General features: G+C 52.6%; 1 pseudogene; it reads right to left on the minus strand.

Annotated features, from left to right (window-relative positions):
- Positions 1-821: 821 nt before the first annotated feature.
- LOC101579690 lies at positions 822-1,466 on the minus strand (annotated as a pseudogene).
- Between the last annotated feature and the right edge of the window lie 10,601 nt (positions 1,467-12,067).

Here is a 12,067-nt window from a genome sequence, read left to right on the forward strand (position 1 = left end):
ACTTGTCCTTTGCTCTAGAATGCTTGACCATGTCCCAGTCATAATGTGTCCTAAAACCCTAATGTGCAGTGCACTTCTTGGTATTTATTACAGTTTTGTTGGCTTTATTTACTGCAACTTTGGCCTGGATTACCAGAACCTTTGTAAAACACTTAGGTAGCGTAAGTTCAGATCTGGTAGATTAACAAGAAATCAGTGAAGCAGGATGAAGTAGCTGGCAAGATACATGCTTGCTTGATTTTTTTTTTTTTCTCACAGGAGGGGTGGATGAGATTTATTAACAGACAGCCCCATGTCCCTAAGTAACACTGGAGGTTCAAGAAGGGGTGTGGCCAGGGGTGCCAGTGCTGCAGAGGTGGGTGCTATCCAGGGCCTCAGCTCAGCCAATCCTGTTATCTTCCTGACACTGAGCAGTCAGGGAGGTGGCAGGGACAGAAGGGCCAGGCCGAGGCCTTGTGGGCTCTCCACTGCAGCAGGTACACTCTGGGTTCCCACATAACCTCACTGGCCCCTCTCAAGAAGACACGAAGGATGGATCTTCAGCCCTGACACCTCCACTACCCAGAGCTTCCCCATGGGATGTGGTGTCCAAGGAAGGATGCACAAACCACACAAGTGCACACGCGATGTGTTGCTGGTGGGGTTCATGAGGGGAGAAACCAAGCTGACTTCACAGGTTCTTCTGGTGGCCCTGGGCATGGAGGGCAACAGTCTAGGACCAAGAGATGTCCTGGCTTCCCAGCCCCAGGCCATGGGGTCACCACCTCGTGTAAGCTGGGTTACAGGGACAGCTGCGCTATGACAGCCATGGACCTTGAAGCTCACTCCCCACCGTGGTGCGTCTGGCCCGTTAGTCGGCGTCGCTGGGTCTTGCTGGTGCGGGTGGCACTTGGGGGCTTCTTGGTGGAGTCCTGGACCCGCCGGGGACGTTTCCTCTTCACTTTTTTGTGGCTGTGTGCATGCAGGGATGCCATGAGGTTGGAGATCCGTTGAGACAGTAGGGGGTCTTTGGACTTCCTGGGTAAGGCTTTGGCTGGCTTCTCCATGGACGCTGCCTCCTCCTTGGACTGGTCCTCAGCCCCTTGCTCAGGCTGTGGCAATCCAAGCAGTCGGGCCCCCGAGAGGTCCAGGTCACTGATGGTGGTCACAGTGACGGTGTGGTTGGGGTGGTCGTACTGTACTGATTCAGTCTTGGCTGTCACCAGCCGGTCCAGCTCATCTGCTTCCTCCAGCGCCTCCTCTCTCTCTGCCAGCATCTTCAAGTATTCCTGGTGGTGCTCCTCCCGGAGCTTCTTCTGCTCCTCCTTCAGCCGCTGCTTAATCTCCTCAATGGCTGCCTTCTTCTGCTCCACCTTTCGCTTATGGAAGCCAGTCAAGTACTCCCGCTGCTTCTCTTCATCAAAGCTGAGGACGAGCCGGGGCTGCCGGTTGTCACCATCACGTTTTTTCTTCTTGTTTCAGCCCATAGTAGTGCGCTTGATTGATTTAAAGACTATAAAGAAAATTTCAGTTGATTTTTTTTTTTTTTTTTGGAAAAATGCAGTTTAAAAGCCTTTTTTTTTTTTAATTTAGTGCAGGGTCTACAGGGTCTCACTACGCAAATTGGACTCAGAGTGATCTTCCTATTTTCAGCCTCCCAAGTGCTAGGATTATAGGCACGTGCCACCATGCCCAGTCCTGAAACTCTTGATTGTTAAGTAATTGTAACTTCCTGAGACTTCCTTCGGTCCCTGGTCAGACAGCATCTAATTTTCTTTCTTGCCTCAGTAATCCCATACAGAAAATCCTACAGGTGTACATATTAGATAAAAGTGTTCATGCATTTCCACTTGTAGGGCACAAAATTGACAAATTTCAAAGCTAAAAAAAAAAGTTTGAGGACAAGAAAGTGATTTAATAGTAGCAGAGGTTCATCGAATTGAAGTTGAAGCAAGCCACTTCCTCCTCTCAGTACAACGGGGAGGTCACACTTCTGGCAAACCTGGCCTGTGAGAAGGGGTCTACGCCCTTCCTGTGAGCAGCTTCTCCTGAGGGAGGAGCAGGCAGGAGTCATCCAGGGAGCTGGTCCGTGCATACCCCTGTGGACCTGCCTCTGCCCCACACAGAGGCGCTGTCTGGGGTGTCTGGCCACTGCTTCTCACCCAAGTCAGACTGCAGGGCCAGCCCAGGGAGCACACCACTGGCCTGTTCCCAGACCCCATTATTTGAAGGCTCTGCTCTGGGACAGAGCTGCCTGCCTGAGGACCCCTGCCTACCCCTAATTGGGGCAGCATCAGCATAGAAGCCTGGACTTCTTGAAATTACCAGATCCCTGGAACCAGTTCATGCCCCAGACAACTTCTGAATGTGCTGGTCAGGCAGCACAGTGCCACCTGGGGTGCCACAGGGCTGCGGTTTCAGCATCTCTCAGTATTTCCTTTTCCTGCTACAGCCTGATCCGCTTGACCTCCCACAGCAGCCAGAGCACGCGCTGGGCCATGCTCAGGGGCCCACCCAATGGGTCCAGGTGACGCTCTGCACGAGGCAGGACAAAGTCCTGAAAGCTGGACTGTGGCAGGAAATGCAAATATTGGGGCGAGATGGTGCTCCACGGTGCCAGGTAAAAGTGAGGGGCTTTGGTCCTTACCATGGGTGGATACAGGGGGAATGCGGTTCGTGGCTAAAGCGCTGCACCCTACTTTGTGGGAAGCAGGTTGACTGGTCGGTCCTCACTGCGCAACGAATGTGTGGAGGCGCTACGCTGGGGCTTCTGCTCAGTTAGGTTTGCAGCAGTGCGCACACTGATTTGAGTAATGGTCGTCAGGTCAACCCCATCCCCATCCCTGTGCTCCCCTTCTGGCGGTGCTAAGCATTGCAGCTCCTCCTACTCTCTGTTCTAAGTTTTGTCTGGGTGGGTTAGGGGAGTTGCAAGGATTTCTCCCCTGCATCCCGTCTGCACACACAGAGTCCCTCGAAGTGTCCTGCCACCTGGAATTTACCCATTGCAATTGCACCTGTGGTGAAGCTGAGATCCTCAGCAAAGGAAGGTGTGCAGGTCCAGCAGGCACACTGTAAGGCAACCTGGACCAGAACTCCATTTACTGCCCGTTCAGAGCCGGCTTCTGACTTCTGACTGGGGCACGCAGGCGCGCACTTCCGTCCTGCTGTGTGATGGCTGATACATTGTGTCAATGTGAGAAGTCTAGAAGCTTCACTAAGTAACTCAGCAGTTGTATAGCCTGGGGGTAGAGGACATGCCCTCACCTCTAGGATGCGCTCCTTGTGTCACCTTGAGAAGTTTAGAGCCTTAACTAAATGTTTCAGCAGGGTGCCCCCGTCCTTACTTTGTAAATATCCTGAGCCTATACACAGGGGGGCAAGAGGCTTGCTCTGCCCCCTTTCTTGCTCTTATTAATTCTGCTGTCTTCCGCTGCCTTCAACTGTTGCCCCTGTGACATGCCACCCTACCTTGGAGCCAAGGACTGAAACCTCTACAAACCTTGAGCTAAACCTTTCCTTCCATAATTTTGGGTGTCAGGTATTTTGTCCCAGTAATGAGAAAAAAATAACCAACACTTGCAGTATCTGTGTCCATTTCTTTAGGCACCATCAAGTGCACTAAATGGCCTCAGGTTCCACCGCGGATGCACTGGGTAGCATTTGCCCTTTACACCTCCAATGCCATCACTGTCTGTCATAGTGGGCCCTGGTGCTGTCCCATTAGTCAGTATGCTGTAAGTCTTAGCTTCAGCACTTACGTGGGGCTTGTCACCTTCTACTGCAGTGGCTACTTCCTAACTCCACTTCCCAGCACTTGAGGTTTTAAGAGTACCTTGTTTCTAGGACACGCCTTTGTTGGCTGTCCACCTACTTGGCCATAGGATGGAAGATGCGGTTCCTTGGTCACCACCCCAGCCACTCAAGGGTCAGGCAGCCTTGTTGTCACCAAGGCCAGTTTTTTGGAGACGCAGTAAAGAAATAGGAAAGATAAAAGAAGCCTTCATTGACCCAAAGGTCATGGAGAGGATCGAGAGCAGATGTGGGGGATCTTCTGACCAGAGACAAAGAGAGCTGAGACTTTCATGGACTTTGGGTGGAGCTTGAGGAGCAGTTTCAGTTACGTGGAAGGAGCTGACTGGGGTCTTTCCTGTGTGGGTGGGAAAGGTGAGAGGAACTTGTATCTAGGTCAGGGTTGGGGGAGAAGGAATCGGTCGCTGGGAAGATGAGCTGTTGTTTCAGGGTTTCAGCCCCGCTAGATGAACACCCTAGTAATTTAGCAGTTTACACTGGGGCCAGGACCCATCAGCCTTGCTGCCTTCTCTGCTATCTGTTCTCCTGCTGCAGGGGTCTCTCTTACTCTTTCAGAAGCCCGTGATGATGACATTCGGCACCTGCTGGCAGCGCATCCTGCAGGTCAGCACCGGCCTGCAAGGCCAGCTCCTGCCAAGCTCAGCGATGCCCAAGCCTCTGAGCCAGCATGGCCTTCATGCTTCATGCAGCGAGTTTCCTCTGCATCCTCCAAGGAGCACTGCCAACTGCTTCCTCCTGGAAGCCGCCCTGACCTCTGCCCTGCCTGGCTTCTCTAGTCCTTTGCTAAGGAACTGCAAGCATCCCCACTTGCTCCCTGGAGGTCCTCCTCTTTGAGCGTAAGAGATGGCTCAGATGCCACCGTGGGACTCCCGCACAGTGGGGGGCTCCTGGGCCAGGCAGTCCTCTTCTCCCCAGCCTTACGTGTGTGTCTGCCTTGATCCACCCAGGGTCTGCAAGCACTCATTTCCCTGCTTCCTGTGGGGTCACACTATCCAGGTTTTACTCTTCTGAGTGCTAAGCTTTCTTCCGGGAGTATAGACTATGCCCAAAGCACCCATCCAGGTGTGCCAAGAGTGGACCCTGACTCTCGGTCTAGGGTGCAACACCCTCGCGGTACCTTCTCAGGTGAGGGCTTCTTATGCCCGTGGGAGGGTTCTGAGTCTGCACCTGCCGGGCTGGGGTCCACAGCATCTGCAGGTGCTCAGTCTCAGGCCAGTCTGTATCCAAATGCTTTCTCAGGCTAAGCTCTCCACGAGAGTGTTTATGGATGCATGCTTTGCTCTTTAGCATTCAGCCCAGGATGCCCCCCCCCCCCCCCCCGTGGTCAGGGACACAGGGCCTGGAAGTAGACCTCGGGTGGGGCTTGGGGCTGGTGGGGGGCGTTGGGCAGGAAAGTGTTTCTGGGAGTTGCAACTGGGTGATAGAGAGGGAGGGCAAGGAGCAGAAGCTGTGCGAGGGCTCCATGTCCATCAGGGCCCCTGTCTTGGTTACTTTTCACTTGTTGCTGGGACAAATACTCAACACTCAAAATTAAGGAAGGAAATATTTACTTAGCTCACAGTTTGTGGAGGTTTCAGTCCATACTCTGCTGGCTCTAAGGCAAATGGCAGCAGTTCATGGCAGCAGAAAACAACGAAGACTGGTGCTTAACTGTGAAGAAGATCCGAAGTGGCACCAAGGGAGTGGGGAGGGGCTGCAGAAGCCTTCTTCAACTCCCTTATAATACACTTTGTTCTGAGTCACTCTGGGGTGGGCCCAGTCTTGCCCTAGGGCGGGTCCAATTGTGCTCTAGGGCAGGCCCTCCCAGGAGGGAGGAGGGATGGGGGCGTGGAGGTGGGAGGGGATGGGGGACAGTGGGAGGGAGCAGGAGAGGGGGTGGGGGGAAGGGGCAAGGCCTAGAACCTCGAGGAGCCCATCCAGCCAAGCTTGGGACATCTCAAGGTGACACAATGGATCAACTACCATCACAGTGAGGAATGCAGTACAAACTGCTAAATTACCATGGCCCTGATCTGGCATGGTTGAATCCCAAAAATAACAGCTTACCTTCCTAATGATGACTTCCTCCTTCATTCTAGGCCTGGATACCTTTCCTGAGCACACAAGGGAGCCCCAGGCAGCACCTTGTGTGTCGCTGACCCCGTCCCTCCAACGCCACCCCTAGCAAAAGCCCAGAAAGTCTCAGCCTTCCTGTCTCGGTCATCTTCCTGGGATGACCCCCTCTGTGACGAGAAGCTCTTCCCTCCCTTTTCTTTTGCTTCTGCTTTCCTGCTGCACAGCTGAAAAACCTAACAGACGTCATGGGCTAGTCAGAGGACTGGCTCACAGGGCCAGAGGCTAAATTGTCCCCACTGGTTGTCTGCACTCCGAGTGCCAGGGAAGCTGGCAGCACCCCTATGTGCGGCCCTCCCTGTGTGCATTCACACCTCTCATGCCAGGGCCTGACCAGGAATCTGGGTTTCAGGGAATATCTTCCAGAATAGACATGTACTTCGTGCAGTTTTTTTTTTTTTCTAGTAAAATATTAAAACAGTGGACTCTTCATCTTTTTGTTGTTGTTGTTGTTTTCCCCCTACATACAGGGTCTTGCTATATAGCACAGGCTAGCTTTGAGCTTGCTTATGTGGCCCAGGCTGGCCTTGAACTCACCGCAGTCCTCCTACCCCAGCCTCCTGGGTGCTGTCTGTCTCTGTTCTGTCTGGGAGAAGTTGTGATTTTTGCAGCAACATTGGGCCTTTTGCGTTCTTACACAGGCCCAGTAGCGCCTCCCTTGAGAAGCACCCCAAGATACACAGGATGATGAAACAGTAAGAAGGGGGGAGTGCTACAGATAAAGCGAGAACCAAAGAAAAAGTGAGGCACATTTGAATATCCTGTTTATTAAGAAGAACCCTAATTGCTAAGGGTGTAGGGCGTGGGCAAGCTCACGTGGCTCCACACTGCCGCCTCTAGCATGTACTGCTTGTTTCACAAAGCATTTGAGCGGTGGATGTGTGAAGCCATAAGTATATCTCTGTGCCTTTTCTATGGATCTTCTGTGCTCACCTCCGTGCTCCGAGGTTATTTGCTACTTAATTTTTTTCCTGGCATGAACAAAGTTCAGCTCACACAGGGCAAGTGAGGAATGACAGAGAGCATTCGAGAACCCCCCTCAGACTGGCATCTGGGAAGTGGGTGGAGAACCTGACTTCCCAGTTCCCAAGGGGAAGGACCAGCTGGCCGCCCACAAACCCTGGGTTGGCTACTTCCTTCTCGTCTCCCTCCCAAGCTTCCTGGCCTCATCTCTCACACAGAACCCTGTGCTCAAAACTTCGCTTGTTTCCTGGAAAATCTGAACAGAGGTGATAGTGAAACCTTTTTACCCAATTATGTCACTTCTAGGTGTTTATCCAAAGAAAATCCTTAAAAAGGAGTTATAGATGAGAAAAGATATTGTGCTTTCCTGAAGCAGGAAAGTTGGGAACCATCTAAATGTCCAGCAAATATCCTCTTTCAATTGCTTGATTCCACATCAACTGTGTGTTCTGGCCACTGCTAGCATTTTGGACATGAAACACAGAGAACAAAACTTGAACCAAGGTCACAGCAGGGGGAGACAGAGAGGGAAGCGCAGTGAGAATCCTTTGGAGGCAAGCATCAGCCCAGTGCCCACAGATGGAGACAGAGGGCAGGAGGGGTGAAGGAACATCCCAGGCTGTGGCCTAGGCATAAGAGAATACAGCAGAAGAAGCAGCTTTTAAAGACAAGGTCTTGAGGTCAGATTTGTATGCATGGAGTTTGAGAAGCCCTAATAGATGCACTGAATGCTGTGTAACTTCAACAGCCCTCATATTCCCTCACAAAGCTGAAGTCTTGGAGGAAACTGCACTCAAAAGGAAGCAAAAGGGCCAGGGATATAGCTCAGCAGAATGAGCGCCTGCCTGGCAGGAGCAAGTTCTTAAGTTCGATCCCCAGTAACCCCACCCCCCCCCAAAAAAAAAGAAGCAAAAGTCTCCTACAGAAGAACACTTTTCTTTCTTACAGAATTTCTTTCTTGAGGTGTCAGAGATAAAACTCAGGGCCTGGGATGCACCATGCAGAGCCCCATACCAGCTGTGCCTACAGCCCAGGGGTGCTTCACGCCCCTGGAGGGAGTTTGCTGGGCACAGCCTGGAGACATCGCAAGGCGCACTCTGAGGACTCCATTCCTTGCTCCCACGTCCAAGTTACGGAAGCCAGCCCTCCCTTCTAATGCTGTGCCCCCTCGCCATCACGCTTCTTCTTCTGTTTATATTCCCTCTGCCCCCAGGTCCCCGCCTGTCCCTGAAGGGCGGGCCCCAGGACTCTGAGTTCCAAGGCAGTCATATGCAGACATTCCTAGGAGGTTGGCGGGTCTGGACCTTGATGACAACTGTCTCCCTTTGGGGGCAAGTTGGAAGCTGTGTCTTGGAAATGTGATTGTTGCCGCCTTGACTCTTGCTCCTGCTGGAAATTGTGTGGAAATGAGTGAGGTGGAGATAGAGATGACCGTAAAACAGCCCTCAAGGCTGCCCTGCTGTGGTCCTCTACAGACCCCTTAACAGTTGTCCTTAGAAGCGGGGGCTCCACCTGTCCAAGACCTGTAGTCCATCGTCTCTCCTTTGCATGATTCAGCACTTGAGAAGCACTCTTCATCTTTCCCTGGGGTTTGAGGCACTGTCATGCATCACAATTGGGCTGCAGATGACAGAAAGCCTGAACAAAAGCTGGCTTTGATGGGAACCGAATTAGCTCCTGTAGTCAGGAGTCTAATCAGCTTGGAGGTTCTGGCGCTGCCTTCCTGGAAATCGCCCCTCAGTGGCTGCTCTGAGTGTCCTGCAAGGAGGGAGAGTCCAGAAACCGAGCCTAGACAACGTCAGAGGAAGAGGGCTGGGGACAGAGCTCAGTGGCACAGCACCTGCCTGGCAAGCATAGGCCCTGGGTTCAATTGCCAATACCAAAGAGAAAGAAGGAGGAAGGAACGAAGGAACGAAGGAAGGAAGGAAAGAAGGAAGGAAGAAAGAAAGGAAGGAAGAAAAAAAGAAAGGAAGGAAGGAATGAAGGAAGGAAGAAAGAAAGAAAGGAAGGAAGGAAGGAAAGAAAGAAGGAAGGAAGAAAGAAAGAAAGAAAGGAAGGAAGGAAGGAAAGAAGGAAGGAAGGAAGGAAGAAAAAAAAGGAAGGAAGGAAGGAAGGAAGAAAGAAAGAAAGAAAGAAAGAAAGAAAGAAAGTAAGTAAGTTAGTTGGAAGAAGACCTTGGGGATGTTTCTTGGCCTCCTGAAAGAGACTCAGCTGATATGAATTAGAGGTTTCAAATTGAGGACATTATCTGAGTGGACCCAATGTAACCCCAAGACAAAGAAAAGAACAGAGGTCAAAAAGGGGACATGACAGAGGTCAGATGCAATTTCAGAAGGCGCCTATATGTCAGCTTCCTGACATTGAGACATAATACCAGGGACAATCAACTCTGAAGGCTTCAGGTGTCCTTGTCCATGGTCCCTTGGCCCTTTTGCCAGTGTCTGTGGTGGCATCATCCATCATGGTGGGTAGGTGTGGCAGAGGAAGACTGGTCACCCTATAGTGGCCAGAAAGCCAAAGGAGAGAGAGAAAGGGGTGGTCCCAATAGCCCCCTCAAAGCCCCAACCCCAGTGACCTTACTTCCTACCACCCCATCCCTCCGCCTCCAGCTTCACCAGTGGCTGGTCAGTCAGCAGTACGCCTTTGGAGGATCTCTAAATTCCAGCAACTAAGGATGCAGGTGGTCTCTGCAAGCTGGCCAAGGAGAGAACCGGCTCTTCCCTGGAGCCTCCAGAAGGAACCCGCCCTGAAGACACGTTGATTGCGGCCCAGAAGGTCCTTTTGCAGACTTGTGAGCTGCACAGCAGTAAGATGGTCAGCCTGTGCAGTTTTAGGCCACAGAGTCTGGGGTGATTTGTCATAGCAGCAGGAGGAAGCTTGACATTTTGGAGGTGGTGGAGCCCTGGGGGGCCACCTGGGTGTGGTGTACCTGTGATCCCAAGGCTCTGGGAGGCTGAGGCAGGGGACAAAGAGCTCAAGCCTAGCCTAGGCAGCCTAGGGAGGCCCTGTGGGTATGTAGTTCAGTGTGAAGGTCCTGAATTCAAAGCCCAGCATACCCCTAAAATCCAGGGCCTTGTCAAAGTCTCCACATTAGGGGGGCTGAGGCCCATGAAGGGGATGCTGAGGCCCTGGCCCCTCGGTCTCTTGTCCTTTGCTTCCCAGCCATGAGGTGAGGTCATGTTGGCACACATCCAGGCCCTGAATTGCCACAGGCCTACAGTAATGGAGCCAGAGATCCTGAATCCCGAGCGCGAACCCATGGAAACCCTGCTGTGAGTTGCTCATCTCCAGGGCTACTTGTTGTTGACACTCTGGGCAGAATGAGGAGTGACCTCCTTATAGTTGATTGTGTTGTGCTGTGTTTTGTTTTTATACTGGGCTTGGATTGAACCCAGGACCTTTGCACTGAGCTCCATCCCAGTCCTTTAAACGTTTTTGAAACAGAGTCTTGCTAAATTGCTGAGTTGCCCAGGCTGGGCTTGGACTTGTGATCCTCCTGCCTCAGCCTCTCAGAGTGCTGAACTTGCCTGCCTCTGCCACCACACCGGCTGTAATTTGCATTCTGTCTTTTTTTTTTTTTTTTGGCAGAACTGGGGATTGAACTCAGGCCCTATTCTACTGAGCCATCTCCAGGGCCCTGCATTCTCTCCTGCCTAAGGAGTCTGAGGCCCTAGGCACACTGGCCTGTGGACAGCCTCACTGTACACTCCTGCCCGAATCTCTTCCCATCTCCTTCCCTGGGCAAGGAGCTCCCATGGGTTGGGTAGGGGCTCAGCCAATGAGACCATGTGTCCCACGGCTCCAAAGCCATCTGTGCTTGCTCCCAGGACGTGAGGGAGGCAGAGCAAAACAAAAGTGCATTAGTGCACTCCATAGTGTCAGCTGCCAGTGAGGCAGGCCGCTAGGATCACAGCTCCTCTGAGCAAGAGCAGAAAGTTTCCATAGCTCATCTAAGACAGAGCCAAGACATGCACCTGGGACTTCCACACCAAGCTGCTTCTCCATGACTTCGTGAATGCTTGTCTCTCAGCAGTGTGACTTCACAAGTGTTGTGGGCTGAGAGGAACATCCATCTCTTCCCGGCAGGTTGGCTCTGGCACCAGCTGCCTAGTACATCACCCATGCCAGCCACACCTCAGGGCCATGTGCCCACCCCCGCAGCCCCAGGGTCTCGTTAGAGGGGCTCATGAGCCAGTGGCCTGAAGGACAGGGACACCAGCCTTAAGCAGGCGCTTGAGCTCACACTGATCTTCGCTGGGTAGGGCAGATGCAGGTGAGATACTGGCTGGAAATGTCTCTTCTGCATCCACAGCCCTAGGAATGGCCACTAGAACATGGGCCGCAACACACAGCATGACATGAGGAACATGTCTGAGCACACGTGGGCCTGCGCTTCACAGGCAAACACTGCCAAGTCCACCTGTGCCACTCATTCCTCCCCACTTGGTTTAGGGAAGTGCTGCTCCTCAGAGGAAGCAGGTCACCCCACTCAGAAGGCCAGGGCTGGGGACTGTGGCCAGGGTGGGACATGCAAGCTACCAGGGTGGGACCATGAAGCTGGTGCAGCGCTTCCCACTGACGGCCAACTGCTGTCTCCCAATAGGGTTTAGGTCTTTCCAAAGCACAGCCCTCCTTGGGGGTTACAGGCGTCCTGGAAACCCCATATACCTGTTTGGGTCTCTGTTCACCCGGATTAACCCCAGGATAGAAAGTGTGACACAGCAGCATGAACCTGAGTTCCAGCTGGCCAAGAGGTAGAGGAGGAGGATCTCAATTTTGAGGCTAGCCTGGGCAACTTGGTGAGATCCTGTCTCAAATTAAAAATAAAAAGGGGATGTAGGGGCCGGGGAATGGCTCAGTAGGATAAGTGCTTCCCTGGCAAGCACAAGAGTCTGAGTTCAATCAGTTCCGCAAGAAAAAAAAAAAGGGGGTATGTAGCTTAGTGTTAGTGTTTGCCTTCAATCCCCGGCATGTAAAAAGGAAGGAAGGGAGGACAGGAGAGGAAGAATAGGGCTGGAAGGGAGGAAGAGAAAGGCAGAAGGAAGGAAGGAGGAAGAAAGGGAGGGAGGGAGAGAGGGAGGGAGGCGGGAGGAGGGAGGGAAAGAGGACATGGCAGCAGGACTCCTTCCACGGCATGGGATTTTCCTGGAGCTGGTGCGCTGACAGCCACCTACTGCAATCTGAACCTGGTTTCTTCCTCGAC

The sequence above is a fragment of the Octodon degus genome, unplaced genomic scaffold (genome assembly GCF_000260255.1).
Source record: "Octodon degus isolate 3935 unplaced genomic scaffold, OctDeg1.0 scaffold00295, whole genome shotgun sequence".
In the NCBI taxonomy this organism is placed as follows: Eukaryota; Metazoa; Chordata; class Mammalia; order Rodentia; family Octodontidae; genus Octodon; species Octodon degus.